General features: G+C 36.4%; 1 protein-coding gene across 1 annotated transcript in view; it reads right to left on the reverse strand.

Annotated features, from left to right (window-relative positions):
• LOC116165870 (neurogenic locus protein delta-like) overlaps positions 1-5,041 on the reverse strand; it is a 124,374-nt gene extending 119,333 nt beyond the window's left edge. The window contains exon 1 of the mRNA XM_031480598.1: positions 4,569-5,041. The gene's annotated coding sequence lies outside the window, so the exon portion shown is untranslated. The remainder of the gene's footprint in view (positions 1-4,568) is intronic.
• Positions 5,042-6,000: the final 959 nt, after the last annotated feature.

Raw genomic sequence — 6,000 nt, forward strand, 5'->3', positions numbered from 1 at the left:
GAGTGATGCTGAGGGGTCGGGCGACCCTAGTCAGGGAGGTAGTACAAAGGGCCCGAATTTGAGGCCTAAGTACGCGTGGACACTGTTCACCCTCCTATCGTAATCCAGAATCCAGATACCATTTTTCAACTGAGCTAGGTGGAAGTAAAAGTACAGAAAGGTAAGTTCCAAAAGTACTACCTACAACAACAAAGAAGACAAATTGCTAGAAGAACTTGCACCACGAACCTAAGAAAATCTTCACCCCTTCGTGAGATACCAATACAAATGGACACCCTTCTGCGGTGAAGAATTACCGAACCACCTTTTTATTTGTAACCGTCCGTTACAATTCGCCAATAAAATTCTAAACAAGGATTCTGAAAATAAGTGATATCGTTAACCCGATTTAGAACAATTGAAGGGGATTTCACACCATTACTGAGAAAATCGCTTAAAAACGATTTAGAGTGGTATTCTTTTTATAAGGCTGTACGCGTAAACTAAAAAAAAAATGTTCCAAAACCCACTCGTGGGTATTGCCGCGTAACACAAAGTATTGAAACGATGCATCGTCATCGAAAGTACACAAAATGTCGAATCTGTATATTGAAGTACATCCACGTCCAGAGAAAGAGAGGGGTTAAATAAGTAAAATAAAGTTTCAAAGAACTTACCACACATAAGAAAGTTGGCTATGAGCAGTCTGTGCAGTCACTGCGCATGTCCACATAATTTTTACCATGTGCGAAATGATTGCCTTTACTAGAAGCATCTGTGCGTTAAAATTTCAAAGAAATATCTCCATAAATAAGAATGTTGACATTTGACTGCGCAATGCCCACATAATTTTTACTATGTGCAAAATGTTTGCCTTTACTAGAAGCATCTGTGGTTAAAATTTCAAAGAAATATCTCAATAAATAAGAAAGTTAGCATTGCGCAGTCACTGCGCATGTCCACATAATTTTTACCATGTGCGAAATGTTTGCCTTTACTAGAAGCATCTGTGGTTAAAATTTCAAAGAAATATCTCCATAAATATGAAAGTTGGCATTGCGCAGTCTGCGCAAAATATGGAGTTAAATGAAACTGATCGAAATGGGCAAATATAGACCATAACAGCTATCAATTAGCGAAAACCCGAAGTCTCTAGGTGGCCCAGGGGCCGAGATCTCGATGGAACGGACGGACGGACGGACGGACGGAAACACGAGCACATAAGCTTTACCTCAACTTCGTTGTGTTACGCTAAAAAACAAGCGCCAACATTTGAAACTTTTCTTATAAAAACTAACACTTAATATTTGTCCAAAATTTTCAATTTTTTGGGAATGATTTAACTCCCAGAAATGCTATCAATTGACTAAATGTGGATGTGGTATTCGTACTCCTTGTCACAAGTGTGTTTGCACTACAATGTGAGTAATTTGCTTTGGCTTCTTCTACCTGTAGGGCCACATTCTGTGGAACCTCCATAATTTTCGGCAGTAAACAACCTTTAAAAACCACTTAAATTTTTCGACAACTGCACAGGTAACGATTCAAAAAATACTTAGGGAAAGTCCGGGATGCAGGACACATGGGAAAATTTTTGAACATTAATTGAAAATTTCAAGGAGCTAAATTTGCAAAATTACATTAATAATGTTAATAATTACCCAGTTTTGACAATTTAGATTTCCATCGCTATAAGGAATATCGTATTAATTCTGTCACTTAATTCTTTCGCACTTACTACCTACTCATAGGTTTTTCAATTTTAGGAACTTTTTTTGGTATGTAAGCAATGTCTTGCAGACGTTATTTCGCTACACACCTAAAATAATGACGGAACACCCTGTGTATGACATAAGTTTTTTATCAACAGTAAACCTGGAGAAAGAGGGGTATATTTACGAATAAGCACAGAATTGGTTTATTTCATTTGCCTTTGTTTTTCTGTAGTGTTTTTCCTTTTGGATTTGTTTTTAATTGCACATTGTTTATTTAGATGTTGTTATTTAATTGTAAAACCTCGTGTAAAACGTAAAATTGCGTGTTTAAATATAGGCTCATCTGGTCGTTTGCGATAAGAAATTTTATTATCGAACAAAATTTAATTAACGGACGTGTTTTTATCACTGTTAGAAGAGGTAACGCCTTATGAAGGTGTTTAACGATGTGTGCATTAGTTCGGCGTAAGTGGGGACAAGTTCTGTCGAAGCTAAATCAAGGTTAATTATGATTCGTGTTTTATTTGTAAAAAACCGGAGGAGGGAGATTTATTTTATTACGGACGTGGCGTTTCGTCAAATACTGTGTGGAGGGGGCTGCTACTACCTGGTTTCGCGACGGTTGGAAAGCGTGTACGTTTTACGCTATTTATTTAATTTGATTAGTTGAATTCGTAGCTTGTCATTATTATACTAAGTTTGTGCAGAAGCAAGTTAACTAACGTTGTTGTCCGTATTCAGAAAGTCAAATTAAAAAAGCAATTAGTTTAGTGTACCGTGAAGCCTCCTGTCAAGGTTCTCTTTTTATGAAAGTTAAACGTTTGTACCGTCTGAATAGCCACAATCAATTTATTCATAGAGTTAATGTTGTTTGTCATCAAGAGTGTGTGTTAAAGAAAAGTGAAGTTCGGTAACTGTCAGCGTTTATGTGTCGAGTTAAGTGCGCCTTATTTATCGCAAACAACTGAACTATTATTAAGATTATTAAAAGAGAAAAAGTTAAGTAATTTTTTTATTTTCATATTTTCTAATTTGTCCAAGCAAGCTGTGGAAGCTTCTCTTTCTTTCAGGAATTTTGTTTATTGTCCTTTTCATGTGTTTCGGAATAAAATGTCATTGTCAGTCATGTGTTTATTCGAACCCATTGCGCGACCCATGTCAGATTTTTCTTTTCGTGTTCAAGATTTATGTCAGGTATTAATGAAAATTTGTGTAGTTTATCCTTTGGAATTTTCAGAAGTTAATTTAAGTCCATATGGGAATTTTTCTTTGTGGCAGATGCCGAAAGTGCACGAGCAGCGATCATAAGCTTCAATTTTGTTTTGTTTGAGCTACATGGAGAGGTGTTTAGTGGGTGGTGTAGTTGACCGCTTACCATTGCACACAGCAATATATTAAGAAATAGTACTGTACATTTTGATTTACTGCCAATTTTAAGGTGGTAGTTTTTAGTCCCTAATCAAGTGTGTTCATGTATTTTTTCGGGTGACGAGCACTTTCAAAAGAAAAAAATTTAAGGCCTTGTTTGAAAGCATAAAAGCAATGATAGTTCTAGAAAACCGAAACGTTGGACTTAAAAATCTAACAATGCCAGCTTGCAGGAGACAACTTTTCTGGTTGCCTTCGAAAGTATTCCTTTAGTTCAGAAGCAGCGATAGGTTCGGCCCCAAATTGCGCAACTTTGCCTCCGTTTAACCGAGGTTCCTTCTTTTACGATTTCCGAGATCCCAATAGTCACCCTGGAATTTGGAACACCCTGTACACGTGCCACAATCTTCGGAATTTTTCTAAATTGTTGTCTAACTACTTGGTTGTTTCAAGTTTTTCAGAACTTTTCTGTTGTACACCCAATTTTACATTTGTTTCTCCTTAACGATCACCGCAGCACTTAAGAACTTTAGAAGCAGTCATGTATTCCCCAGCATTCAGTTAATGCGCCCCGGATTTAACCCAGTTCCATTGCCGACGGATATGCACAAGTATAAGAGAGGCCATTTTCATTTTCTCAACGTAAATTCAATTGTAATTCTTGCAAAACCCTAAATTTATCGCAATACCCTCCAACATGGTTTCCATCTTTTTGGCTTAGTCTTTATACGCTACAAGATTCTGTAAGTTTGTTCAATTATGATGCATCGATTCTTCCCTTCTGTAGACATATTTTTTAACAGATTGAAAGGGTAGTGAGATAAATTTGAAATTCTGTCCTTTTGTATCGGTACGTTTTATTGTGCTTAAGAACGATTAGTTTATTTTTATTTGTGTATCAACAATCAACCTACCTATACCAATTTAAGAAATCGTAGTGTACCTACCTAATAATATAAGTTATCGCCGTTATTAAAAGACAGGATAAATTGAATGTCTGAATTTATCGCGATAATCCATTTCCGTTCTATGTCATCCTGTATCCGTGGATAAGGGTTGAATGATATAGCAATTACGTACCCTAACTTTAAAGCGTCGCGTCGTCTCATCTTGAGATCCTGGCATGTCATGTTTCGTAGATATTTTAGTTTAGTTAATGTTAAGCTGCACCGCAGATGACTAATTAAAGTCGATTTACTAACCAAAGCCCAAAGGGGTAGCGACCTAGGCTCAATTATGCCACAATTAATGGAAATTCTCTCCTACAATGATATTCAAAAGTAAGGATTCTTCGAAAACTTCGATTTCAAATAGTGAGAACTAAGCTATTTGAGGATGGATTCATCAAGTGCTAAAAATAAAGCTAAACAGACGTGTATTTATAATATGCTACATATATTAGATTTTCCAAATATAACTATATTATCTCGAAACACTCTCTCCAATCGCTAATTATACTACACGAAAACATGCAGCACACTTTCCTAATTTCTAATCATCGCTTACCATCCTGATTTACTCATATGGGGTTGTTCACGTGTCGCACCTTAACAGAATATGCAGGGGTAGCCACATTTTTTAACTTCAATTCACCACAACACAAATTCACTTTTCCACACATACAAATTCTTCATATTAGCACAGAATCAGAGCTGTAAGTTTGAATAGCGCCGAAATACACTTTCTGCTTTTCAGTTGGATGGAAACTCAAAGTTTAACGTCTACCACGTTTAGAGGAATTAATACAATTAAGCGAAACACTTTTGGCGAACTTTCAAGTCCAGATTAAGTAACAATCTTCAACATCACCAGAGCTTAACTCCTTTTCGAAGTTTCTTAAAGTACCATAAATCTTCCACTAACGCCACTAGCTGGAAAAAAGGCTTCTGTTCGATTCAATCAATGCGCTTAAAACTTTTCGCTAATACACTGCGGTATGAGAATGGACATTTTTAATCAATGAGTGCAAGGATTGCCGCTCATACTGGCGTCGCTTATTTAATCATTTCCCTTAAAGTTGGCGACGACGGCGCGGCATAACTATTGAGACGCTTACGGTGAGGTATTGGACGCATTTAGAACTCTTAGCGTATTTTAGTTTTTCTCGTAATTTCGTCGCCGAGTGCACTTGAAATTTGAATTAGACGGAGCCCGTTTAATCTATAGGTTCGTTAGTGACAGTGAAATTCTATAAGAATTACATTTACGGTCATGCTACCTACTATAACATAAATGAGAAAAGGCAGATGGCGAAAGTAAATATTTAGATATAGGTACTATGTGGGTATTAGCACCATAAATATCTTTGATGCATGAATTAAAAGATTGCTAAATATTAGCTTCTAAAAACCCACCCAAAATAGGTTGTACCTAAGCCTTGGTAGCGCACCTTTTTTTAAATAAACATCAATGAAAATATTTAATTGCTGAGTGAGGACTCCATTCGTCACGAAATTCTCAGTCACAGTTTATTACCCTCTCTTAAGTTTGGGGAAACGGTCTTCCGAAGCTGTAAAATGTCTGAAGTGTAACTTTTAATCGCATTCTTCTCCAGCGTACTGTAAAAAATAGTATAATACCTCTTTTATCGCTTCTGCTACTTTATTATCACTTGCGGGCCTTCGCTGTTGATTACGGGCAAAAAGATCAACTTGGAGATAAGGTGGAGGTATTGCATTCAAAAAATTTGACCTACGCATATATATCTAGCCATCCGTTTTTAACGCCCCCAATCATAAGTGAAAATTTCTTAAAAGTTAGGTTCCCGTTCCATACACAAAATTATTTTATAGGTATACACTTTTGAAAGCCCTTATGCAAGTATGAAATGACCGTTCTGTAATTCTAATCAAGGAAGAGAACAATAAAAAGTGTCAAGAATTATGAAATGAACAGGATTTTGAAACAATGTACCTAAATTAGACTTGGTAGTTTTATT

This window comes from Photinus pyralis, unplaced genomic scaffold (genome assembly GCF_008802855.1).
Source record: "Photinus pyralis isolate 1611_PpyrPB1 unplaced genomic scaffold, Ppyr1.3 Ppyr1.4_LG3a, whole genome shotgun sequence".
Lineage (NCBI taxonomy): Eukaryota > Metazoa > Arthropoda > Insecta > Coleoptera > Lampyridae > Photinus > Photinus pyralis.